Consider the following 12,515-nt stretch of genomic DNA (forward strand, 5'->3'; position numbering starts at 1 on the left):
GGGTCCCAAGTATTCTGAGGACAGCACAGAATGCAAGCTCATTGAAGGAAGGAACTAGGCCTATTTGGGTTCGTATTCATAGTACTTAGTCCAAAAATAATTGTGTACCTAAGTCTTTTGTGTCTGTTGGTTTTGATTTGTCACGTTGGTAGGTGAAGGTATATGTCCCTCTGACCACATTGTAGCCACTCAATCAGAAGACAACCCCTGGACAGGAAGTAGGTAAACCAACTTTTGAAGTCAAATAAGAATGTGTCTGAAAGTGTTCTGGAGATATATGAAAGCACAGCCAATAGAAGATACTATTAGGAACATGGCTTAATATCTGGGTGAGAGGAATTAGAATAGTCATTGAACACTTTTTCCTGATTCTGAAGCCTCGTGTGATATTCAGGTTTCATCTACAGCATGTTACAAAGCATGCAGGACAATAAAGTGGTGGTGGTGAGAAGCCTAAATAATTAAAAATTACTCTTTCCTGCAGTTCTGGGAAGGAAAGAGAAAAAGAAACTCAAGAACTTGAAGATCTTGCCAAAAATTCCATTGTGGAAGGAGGATACTGTCTCGAAAGCAGCGAGTGCCTCCCACTTCTCTCTGTTTTGATATACAACCCATCACCAACTTTGTTCAAACTATTTCTCATCCAATGCAACAATCTAAGGATCTAATCCCAACTAATTCTGGGTAAATGTCACGTCTCCTAGGGCAATTGAGAAAAGGACATTTCATTTTTAAGGCAGCATGAGCAAAAATGTCATCTGAAGGAGACTGGAAGGAAAAGTTAGAGAAGTTAGGCATTATAAATGAACATTACTTCTTCTTCTTCAATGTCTTAGAGGGAGAAGGAAAGAATCTGAGGCCAGATAAGGAGTCCAAGCCAGAGACACTATAGCATTTTACATCTTGAGGTTACCAGGAGGGGGCTGGGGGAGGCCAGCATGGAGGAGCAAAGCAAGTCTTAGGCCAAGTAGCATGGGGGAAATGTGTGAAGTTAGTCCTCAGAGGCTGTGGGCAAGAACAGAGAAAGAAAAGGGAGGCAGCCAGTGAAGGTGTCGAGGGCTACTTGAGAATATCAGATTTCTTCCCGAGAACAATGGGTCCCCATTCACAGTGACAGACTCTAAATCAAGAAGAAACTAGAAATAGTAGGATAGACCACAGGGAGATTGCTACCAAGAGCCCTCTCTCTCCAGGCAAGATATGCTAGTTATTTTAAATTGTTTCAGTGCTGGAATGAAATACATTTGCAACCTTGGGAGATATAAAGCAAAAGGTAGAGGAAGTCTACATTTGGGAGTTGATTGAAGAGTAGAAAATGTAATTTTCAAGACTTGAATGTGGAGTTGGGGGAGAATGGAAGAAGAGGTTGCAGCTGGATGTGCCATTTGTTCAGGAGTCCCAAGTCCCAGAGGGAGATGTGTGCTGGAATTGGCTGTGATGAGCCAAGACGGTATCCACCAATCTCTGTGAGTTTAAGAGGAATTCAGAATATTCCAGGAGAAAGCATAATGAGTCTACAAACAGGGACCAGGGGACTCTACCAGTTTCACATCTCTCACTAAACATTCAAGGCATTGGAAAGCATTTGAGCCTGTTTTTCTCATCTAGTTGAGAAAGGTGAATTGTAGCATGACAGTTCTCCTGCTATTAGGTCGCAAAGAATAAATGTTTCCTCCTCTTTCCAGCTCTCAAAATTTAAGAAGTCTCTTCAGAACCTTGAGCAACAAATTCTAGGATATCATTGTTTTTTATGTTTTAAGTTTCCAGCTCTTAAAAAATGCATGTTCTCCCAAGGAATCCAAACAGAATCCATATCTCTTTCTCACTTTGTGTGTCCCCCTCACAAATCTCTATGGCACAAACATGAACATAAATATAGGGCTGGAGCTGCTACTCTATGTTTTCATGTCATTGAAAAGGTCTGTCCCAGAATTATGGAGTTTGCTGGTTTGCTGAGGACAACAATAATAATTGTAATGAAAAGACTGATAATGCTAGCATTTATTGAATGCAAGATATCATTCTAAGATATCAAGACATCCACATTTCATCCTTACAACAATCCTATGTGGTAGGCATATACATTTATTATTCATATTTATTTTGGGTTCACTGATTTCTTTTTTTTATGTAGGAGGTAGGAGGAAGGATGCAGAAGAAAATTACCTACAGGAAAAGGGTTGAGAAGGGTCTGCAGGGACTGAACCAGAAAGTAGTGACACTGTTTTCATAGTTGGAAAGAAGTGGGCTACATTTGTAAGTACCTAGTGTGAGTTTTGCAATAAAACCTACCTTACCAATAAGCACAGTGGAATACTTAGTACTACTACTTAGTACATTCATACATGTCTCTACCATCTTGAGATTTCTGTATACACAGCATATGATCAGTTTTTATAAATGTACAGCTTAAAAAAAAAGATTCTTCTTGTTATAATTACAGCATTTAAACACAAAACCAGCAATGGGCCAGCCACATTCCAACTGAAGACCCAGAGAAAGAAAGGCCAGCAGCATAACTCTCAGCCCCTGCCCTGCTTGATGGAACTGATTGTCCTGGCAGTGTATTACTCCTATTTTACAAATGAGGAATCTGTGGCACAGAGAGAGTAAATAATTTGCTCAAGATCACAGACCAAGACTTGTACTTAAGAAGATTAGTGCGAGAACTAATAATATCAAACACTAGGTGATAACCTGTTAATTTCCATCTAAATGCAAAAGAGGCTCTTCAGGACTATGGAATAAAATGTCCTCTAAAATAAAGAGAAAAAAGCTTTCTTCATTTCCTAGGCATTTTCCTCTGAGTTCCCACAACGGCAAACATTCTCTTACATTAACCTATGGGACATTGCCCCAAATATCCATTCAAATATCAGGTTCTCTGCTATCTGTGAGCCACTTAAGAGCAGTGAGCATATTTTTGGCTTCAGCATTCTTACAGTCTAGCATAGGGCTTTGCACATCATAGGTCTCTCTACATTTTGTTAAAGAGATTAGTACATTCAAGTCACTTTTTTTTTTTTTTTTTTTGAGACAGAGTCTTGCTCTGTCGCCCAGGCTGGAGTGCAGTTGTGCGATCTCGGCTCACTGCAATCTCCACCTCCCGGGTTCACGCCATTCTCCTGCCTCAGCCTCCTGAGGACCTGGGACTACAGGCACCCACCACCACACCTGGCTAATTTTTTTGTATTTTTAGTAGAGAAGGGGTTTCACTGAGTTAGTCAGGATGGTCTCGATCTCCTGACCTCGTGATCCGCCCACCTCGGCCTCCCCAAGTGCTGGGATTACAGGCATGAGCCACCATGCCTGGCTCAAGTCACATTATTTTTTAGCATTTTCTACATGCCTATTATTAGCTGTTCCTATGCTAAGCACTGTGGGTAACCAACTGAGTTGGTTATAGCTCCTGCTTTCAATATTTGCAATATAATTAGAAAATTAGATGAGTAAATTGAAAAATTCACTAGAGAATCACAAAATCCTTTGACAGAGTAAAATATGCAGTGTTAGGGGAACATAAAGAAATAGCATAAACCTAGCCTGAGGCTGTCAATGAAGCCTTCCTAAAAGAGGTTGTAAAAGACCCTCTGGGAATTATACCAACATCAGGGCCAGCATAGATATAGACCAGAAAAAACATAGGGACATTTGCGCACTTTACAGTGATTGGATGCTGATGTTGCACAGGTTATGAGGCAGTCCATTGGAAAAGAATACTAAAAATGCAACCAGAAGTCAAAATTAAAGGGCAGTAAATGTTCACAAATTAAATGTCCTACCCAAAGATTATGAGGAGTCACTGGTATGTGGAAAGCAGGTAATAAAATGGTGCTAGGAGAGATTATCCATCTTATGATGAGTCATCAACAAGAAAGCTGGCATGTTTTCTTGTTGAGAACATGTTGAGAGAAGAGGAAGAGAAAGGGCCTTTTAGGCATGGGGAGAAGGTTACAGCATGAGCAAAGTAGCCAAGAGCTAAACTGGAGGACAGGGAAGGGCAAAGGAACGGAAGGTATCACAGAGTGGCTATCACAGAGTGGAAGGTATCACTTTTGGCATTAGACAGAACTTATACAAATCTCAGCTCTTTCACAGAGTGCCTGTATGACTTTGGCCAACTTATTGACATACTGTGCCTCAGTTTCTCTTTCTGTGTCCTAAAAATAATATCACTGTATGAAATTGATATGAGGATTAACTAGCATATGAGATGTTCAACTAAAAAAGAAGGTAAGGATTTCCCTGTATTATGGTGACCAGACTTTACAAAAGAACAGATACATAATACAGAGAAGCCCTTATCTTTCCTTCCAGCTGAGCATATTGTATTATCTCATTTAATATCTTACATGGTTGGTGAAAGTTTTGTCATAGAACTCATGATACAATGAAGAGAGGCACTCTCTTTCATTACCAGCAACTGCCCCATCCCATTCAAAGTGCTTTTTGCTTTGTGTTGAACCCCTGGGTCCTGGGACTGCACCACCTGAGGTACCGAGGACCTCAGCTGGTTACTAAACCCACAATGCATCATCAGTACCACACTCTAAGACACTCAGCACCACTCTGCAAAAATTCACTCACTGCTTATACCTCATTTGGGATTCTCACTTTGAGCAGTCTGTTACCAACCATCTGGATGAACCAGACAGCTATCAACCATACTAGCAAGAAAATGTCAGAATTTTCAGTTTTATTAAATTGCTGTTCATTGGAAGAAATATTCATTTTCAACCCACACACACTCTTCACATTCCCAAGCACATCATTTTATTTATGTTTTTTAATGGTTTTCTGAAATTAGCCAGGCATGGTGGCACCCATTTCTAGTCCTAGCTACTTGGGGGGCTGAGGCAGGAGGACTGCTTGAGCCCCAGGAGTTCAAAGCTGCAGGCGGCTATGATTGTGCCACTGTACTCCAGCCTGGGTGACAGAATGAGACCCTGTCTCTTCAATAATAAATAAATAGCTTTTTGTTTCAATCACTATAAAAGTAACGAGGAAATTAAATAGACCTCTGGTTTTCCCAGCTCAGCTGCCTCACCTTAGGTGATGGGTTAATCTGTCTGTGGTCCCACAATTACCTGTTCACTCCTGGGCACATGGTATGCTAATAGGGCGAGCTGGTACACAATGGCTTCTCTGGCTTGGAGGAGAGGCTCTACTTCTCACAAATCCATGCAGGAGGCTAATCTTGACTTTCCATGGATGATGGCTGGGAAGAAAGAAGAAATAGAGCAGAGAGACGCTTAGACCCCAGTCTGTCACTGTCTTTCACCAAAACTTGATTGGGCATTTCCTTTATCTGTGCTTTCAACAAGCAAACTTTAAGTACACAGTATGCTGTCTCAGCACACAAAACTTTTAATGATTTGTATTTATTAGGAGAAACCCCAGCCTTCATAGGATACCTAAACATTGTTACAAAATAGAGTCCAAAGTGCTAAAAGGTACTGAATAAAAGCGTGTCAAAATAGGAAAACACAAAAAGATAGCAAGAAAAACAGTGAACAACTACCTGGAATAATAAATTGTTACACTGAGTGCTTTACTGTGTTAGCTCACTTAATTATCATAACAATATTATTACAAATGCACTATTATTACCCCCATTTTACATATGAAGAAGGTGAGGCTCAGACCTTCAGACAGTTTTTACCCATGCACTTAAGGGACGACAAGAGTATAGGCTGTTGAGTCTATGCAGTCTGTGGATGGACTAGAGAAAGGATCCAGCAATACCTCACTTCACACAATCATCTAAATCTCCTGTAAGCAAAAAGGGGCCAGAACAAATCTAGCAAATTCCAAGATTAGTTTTCGGCTTCTGCTCTTCCATCCCAGGTCCTCATATGACACAGATTGACTGTAGTCTGAGGAATCGCAGACTTTAGAGAGAGCCCTTTGAGAATAAATTCCTGCTTCCTTCTTCTCCCTCTTGATGTCCACTGCCTTAGTCCAGGAAATCTTTACCTTTTGCCTGAATTATTGCAACAGCCTAGCTTCAAAAAAAAAACAATAAATTGCCCAGTTATCCTCTTGTGTCTTAATTAGAAAGTTGAACAGTTTTAAATTTTACAATAAAATTATCATTTATCTTGAGTTATTTTTTGTTATCCTATGGTATGAGGCAAGGATTGAAATTCGGGGGATTTTTATGTGAATAGTCAGTTTTCCTAGGACCATTTACAAAAATACTTTAATTTCCTCCTTTTAATTAACTTGCCACCTTTGTAAAAAAAAAATCAGCTGGTTATGGATGTGTGGATATATTTCTGTTTTATTTGATATAGTTTTGGTACTTATGCTGATACTATACCATCTCTTGATTACTCTGTAGCTTCACAGTACAATTAGATGGAATAAGTCTTCTAACTTTTTTTTCCTTCTTTTTCTCTCTCTTCTTCCTCTCTTGCCTTCCTTCCTTCCTTTCCTTTTTTCTCTTTCCTTTTTAGTTGTTTTGAGACTTTTCTGATATCTCACGGTTACTGATTCTAATTTATCACTGTTGTGGCCAGAAACATATTCCATATGATTTCAGTTCCTTGAAATGTATTGTGATTTGTTTTGTGACCCTGCATATGGTGAATGTTTTATATCAACTTTAGAACAGAATACCTATTTTAAATGTTGGATGTGGTGTTTTATAATTGTCAATTATGGTCACATTGGTTGATAATATTGTTCAAATCCTCTATATCCTTACTGAGTTTTATTTCAACTTGTTCTATCAATCTCTGAGAGAAGGTCTTAAAACTTTCCAACTGTAATTAGTTCTGTCAATTGTTGTTTTGTGTATTAACCATTTATTCATAAAGAGAAAATGAAGTTTCTCTCTTTATCTCTAGGAACTCTCCTATTCTTGAGACCCATTTTTTAATTAACAGTATAGTTTCACCAGCCTTCTTATGTTTATCATTTGCATGTTATATATCTTCCATTCTAATTCTTTCAATCTGTGTCTTAATATTTAAAGTTTGTTTAAATGGTTCATGTAAATGAATGGTTCGTTCTTTTGTGTCTCACACAAAGATCAGTTTTTAACAGTTTTTTGAAAAGCTTTGCCTCTGTATTCCTTCTTGCAGATTCAGGTGTTTATGAAGTATCATTTCACTTCAGCATGAAAGAACTTCCTTCAGTTTCTTATAGCACAGGTCTGCAGGAAACCAGTTAGCATTTGTCTATCTGTAAAGGCCATTATGTTGCTTCATTTTGAAGGATAATTTGCTAACATGTCATATCCTATGATATAATATTATATGATTCTGAACAAACTTTTTTTCCTGTCAGCACTTTAAAAATAGTCCATTGTGTTCTGGCCTGCATTGCTTCTGATGAGAAGACAACTGATTCCTGCTTTTGGTCTCACACATGCAGTGTGTCCCTCCACAGTGTGTTTGCATGTGTACTAGGAGGCAGGAATAAGGCTAAACCAGTCTAAACTGTAGTTGATCTGCCTGGGTTTTATTGTAGAACTGGTTAGATGGTTTTGACTGGCTTCAAGTGATTTGAGCACAGGATTAGGGCTTTTAGCTCAATGTGGCTTAGAATCTGAGCATGGTCAGACTCTGAAGGACCCTTTAAGCTTTATAGCCCAGCGTGCAGATTTCTAAACCAGGGTGGTCTCTTCCTATTTTATAGCCTAGTGGCCAACTCTCTAAGTCACTGAGTTCTCTTTGAATTCTGGGCTCCTGGTCTGGGGTTTGGGGCCTCAGTATGTCCCTTCTCCCCTGATTCCCTTCCCCTAGCCTTCAGTGGACCTCTGAAGCACTTTCTACAAAGGTCTGCTGAACTACAGAAGGCTGCCCTTCAGGTCTCCTGCCCCATCTACAGTTTTCTGCAAGCCTCTATTTTGCACTCAGCCAAAGCTCTGTATGCTCTGGATGAATCTCACTGCTTTCCTACTTGAACCCTAACCTTCTATAAGCTGCTTCTGTGCACACGGGGAATGAAGGTTGTGCCTCAGAGTGATCTTCTTTAGCTCTTCTGACATCCCCCTAGCCTTCAGCCTGCTATGTCTCTGCTCCCCATGAATACCCATAGGTAAAGGTTAATAGGTAGGTAGAGACATTCTGTGACTGGGGGTCCTCAGTATTCTGATCCTTATGCCAGGCCACATGTAGCCATTAAGAATCCATTAATTAAGTTTCCTCCATCAACATTCCTTATATCCTCAGAAGTTATGTTTTAACTTGTTCTATCTATTTCAACTTGTTCTGCCAATATCTGAGAGAAGGTCTTAAAAGTCTCCAACAACAATTATGTCAATTGTTGTTTCATGTTAATTGTTGTTCACATACTCATAAAGAGAAATTTTAAAATTTTCTAAATTTTCTTTCCATATCTTTTCCATCAACATGGAAAGAAAAAAATAAAACTGTGTGACGATCATACCATAGAACACTACACAGCACTGAAACTTCACAACTAGAGCTGCAGCTGTTTCTAACTGGCTATCTTGGCCTAGGAAGGGGGCCAAGATACCCAATTAAAACAGCTGCAGTCTGTGGCACTCATGGAGAGGAATGAAAGGGGCGAGTGAATGCAGCACCTTCACTGAAATATCTAGGTACTCACATTGGGATGATGAGAGAAACAACTCGAACTACAGAAAATGAAGAAAAACAGGGTGGGGCGATGGCCTACCCAGGAGCAACAGGGAGCCAAGGGACCCCCCACCCCCAGCCAAGGGAAGTGGTGAGTGAATGCGCGACCCCTGGGAAACCACGCTTCTCCCACAGGATCTTTGCAACTCATAGACCAGGAGATCCCCTTGTGAGTCCATACGACCAGAGCCTTGGGTCTGACACACAGAGCTGTGGTGTGGAGTGTTGGCAGAGCAGCTGTACAGGCACACACAGAGACCAGGAGCTTTACATACTCCAGTTCCAGGATTCCCAACAAAGGTGTCTGCAACTCAGGCAAGGCATGAGATACATACATACCCCTAGGAAGGTGGTTGAATCCAGATGGCTGGGCAGTGTCAGTCTGTGGGCTCTACTTCCACAGCACCTCACAAGGTAAGACCCACTGGCTTGGAATTCCAGCCAGCCACCGGCAACTGGGTGGAGCCTGCCTGAGACAGGATGGAGCCCCTGGTAGGAGGGGTGGGCTGCCATCTCTGCTGTTTGGTTGACTCAGCCATTCCAGCCTGCAAGCTTTGGAGAGTCCAAATAGTCCCGATGAGGAAGGGACCCCCCCAGCACAGCCCAGCTGCTTTGCTAGAATGTGGCCAGGCCAGACTGCTTCTTTAAGGTGAACCCATCTGATCCATTCCTCCTCACTGGGTAGGACCTCCCAGCTGGGGTCTCCAGTTACCCCCAGATACATGTATTCTATGAACAGAGCTCTGATCTCTCCCTAGGAAGGAGTGCCCAGGGGCAGGGGAGGGCTGCCACCTTGGTTGTTTTGATGACTCAGCTGTTCCAGCCTGCAGGCTTTGCAGAGTCCAAGCAGACAGGGGCAGAGGTGGTTCCCCAGCATGGCGTGGCTGTTTTGTCTAGGTGTGACCAGGCTGCTTCTTTAAGTGGGGCCCTGATTCATTCTCTCCTCCTGGGGTGGGTCCTCCCAGCCAGAGCCTCTGGCTACCCCCACCCACGTTCTACAGCTGACGGAGTTCTAATTTCTCCCTGAAAGAGAGTGCCTGGGGGTCAGGCCAGGCCACCGCCTTGGCTCTTTGTTTGGGCATCTCAGCTGGTCCAGCCTATGGGCCTTGGTGAGCCCAAACAAATCGAGGGCTGAATAAGGATCCCCAATACAGCACAGACGCTCTAACAAAAAGTAGCCAGACTGCTTCTTTAAGCAGCTCCCTGATCCTATTCCTCCTGACTGGGTGAAACCCTGCAAATGGGGATTCCAGCCACCTTATACAGGTGCATTCAAGCTAGCAACAGGTCAGTAATACCCTGGGATGGAGATTCCAGAGGAAGGGGCAGGCTGTCATCTTTGTTATTTTTCGGCCTTCAGTGGTGAGACCTCCAGGTACAGGAAAAACCAACATGACTAGGGTCTGCGACCCCCAGCAAACCACAGCTGCCCTATGGAAGAGTGGCCAAACTGTTAAAAGAGAAACAACAAAAACACAAAAACCCCATCCTAAGGTCAGCAACCTCAAAGATCGAAGGCAGATAAGCTCACAAAGATGAGAAAGAGGCTGGGCGTGGTGGCTCATGCCTGTAATCCCAGCACTTTGGGAGGCTGAGGCAGGCGGATCATGAGGTCAGGAGATCGAGACCATCCTGGCTAACATGGTGAAACCCCATCTCTACTAAAAAATACAAAAAATTAGCTGGGTGTGGTGGCGGGCGCCTGTAGTCCCAGCTACTCGGGAGGCTGAGGCAGGAGAGTGGCATGAACCCAGGAGGTGGAGCTTGCAGTGAGCCGAGATCGCACAACTGCACTCCAGCCTGGGCAACAGAGCGAGACTCCATTTCAAAAAAAAAAAAAAAGAGAGAGAGAGAAAGAATCAGCCAAAAACACTGAAAATTAAAAAAGCCAGAGTGCCCCTTTTCCTCCAAATGATTGCAACACCTCTCCAGCAAGAGTACAGAACTGGGCTCAGGCTGAGATGGCTGAAATGACAGAAGCAGGCTTCAGAATGCAGATAAAAATGAACTTCAGTGTATTAGCGTTCTCTAGGGGGACAGAACTAATAGGATAGATGTATATATAAAGGGGAGTTTATTATGGAGTATTGACTCACATGATCACAAGATTAGATACCGTGATAGGCCATCTGCAAGCTGACGAGTAAGGAAGCCAGTCCAAGTCCCAAAACCTCAAAAGTAGCTCAGCCTACAGTGAAACCTTCAGTCTGTGGCCGAAGATCCAAAAGTCCAAAAGCTGAAGAACTTGGGAGTCCAATGTTCAAGAGCAGGAAGCATCCAGCATGGGAGAAAGATGGAGGCCAGAGCATTCAGCCAGTCTAGTCTTTGCACGTTTTTCTGCCTGCTTTTTATTCTGGCCATGCTGACAGCTGATTTGATTGTGCCCACCCATATTGAGGGTGGGTGTGCCTTTCCCAGTCCACTGACTCAAATGTTAATCTTCTTTGGCAACACCCTCACAGACACACCCAGGAAGGATACTTTGCATCCTTCAATCACATCAAGTTGGCATTCAATATTAACCATCATACACACCAAGCTAAACAAGCATGTTGTAACCCAATGCAAGGAAGCTAAAAATCATGATAAAACAATGCAGCAGCTGACAGCAAAAATAGCCAATATAGAAAGGAACATAACTGTTTTGATAGAGCTGAAAAACCCACTACGAGAACTTCACAATGCAATCACAAGTATTAATAGCAGAATAGACCAACTGGAGGAAAGAATCTCAGAGCTTTTTGAAATAAGACAGTCGGACAAGAATAGAGGAAAAAATATAATGAAAATGAATGAACAAAACCTCCAAGAAATATGGGATTATGTAAAGAGACTGAATCTAAAACTGATTGGGGTACCTGAAAGAGAGGGAGAAGGGAACCAACGTGGAAAACATACTTCAGGATATCATCCAGGAAAACTATACCAACCTAGTAAGACAGGCCAATATTAAAATTTAGGAAAAGCAGAACCCAGTAAGATACTCCATGAGAAGATCATCCCCAAAATACATAATCATCAGATTCTACAAAGTCGAAATGAAATAAAAAATGTTAAGGGCAGCCAGAGAGAAAGGCCAGGTCACCTACAAAGGGACGCCCAACAGACTAGCAGCAGACCCCGCAGCAGAAATTCTACAAGCCAGAAGAGACTCGAGGCCAATATTCATCATTCTTAAAGAAAAAAATTCCCAACACAGAATTCATATCCATAGAAACTAAGCTTCATAAGCAAAGGAGAAATAAGATCTTTTTCTGACAAGCAAATGCTGAGGGAATTTTTTACCATCAGACTTGCCTTACAAGAGCTCTTGGAGGAAGCACTCAATGTGGAAAGGAATAAGCACTACCAGCAGCTGCAAAAACACACTGAAGTACACAGAGCAGAGACATTATGAAGCAACCACATAAACAAGTCTGCAAAATGAACAGCTAGCCTCATGATGAAAGGACCAAATCCACACATAATAATACTAACCTTAAATATAAATAAGCTAAATGCCCCCATTTAAAAGACACAGAATATCAAGCTGGATAAACAACCAAGACCCACTGGCATACTGTCTTAAGAGACTCATCTCACATGCAAAGACACACATGGGCTCAAAATAAAGGCATGGAGAAAAATTTACCAAGCAAATGGAAAATAGAAAAAAGCATGGGTTGCAATCCTAGATCAAAAAAGACCAAAAAGGACAAAGAAGGGCATTATATAATGGTAAAGGTTCAATTCAAGAAGAAGAGCTAGCTATCCTAAATATATATGCATCCAAGACATCAGCACCCAGATTCATGAAGCAAATTCTTGGAGATTTTCAAAGAGACTGAGACAACCACACAATAATAGTGGGAGAATTTAACATCCCACTGACAATATTAGACAGATCACCATGACAGAAAATTAACA

At 41.8% G+C, this 12,515-nt stretch overlaps 1 long non-coding RNA gene across 1 annotated transcript in view; it reads right to left on the minus strand.

Moving 5' to 3' along the window:
* Nucleotides 1-12,515, minus strand: part of LOC117979087 (uncharacterized) — a 132,090-nt gene that overhangs the window by 43,076 nt on the left and 76,499 nt on the right. Inside the window, exon 3 of the long non-coding RNA XR_004669729.3 lies at nt 5,088-5,218. This is a non-coding gene — a long non-coding RNA (uncharacterized LOC117979087). The remainder of the gene's footprint in view (nt 1-5,087; nt 5,219-12,515) is intronic.

Source organism: Pan paniscus, chromosome 12 (genome assembly GCF_029289425.2).
Source record: "Pan paniscus chromosome 12, NHGRI_mPanPan1-v2.0_pri, whole genome shotgun sequence".
NCBI classification, from domain to species: domain Eukaryota; kingdom Metazoa; phylum Chordata; class Mammalia; order Primates; family Hominidae; genus Pan; species Pan paniscus.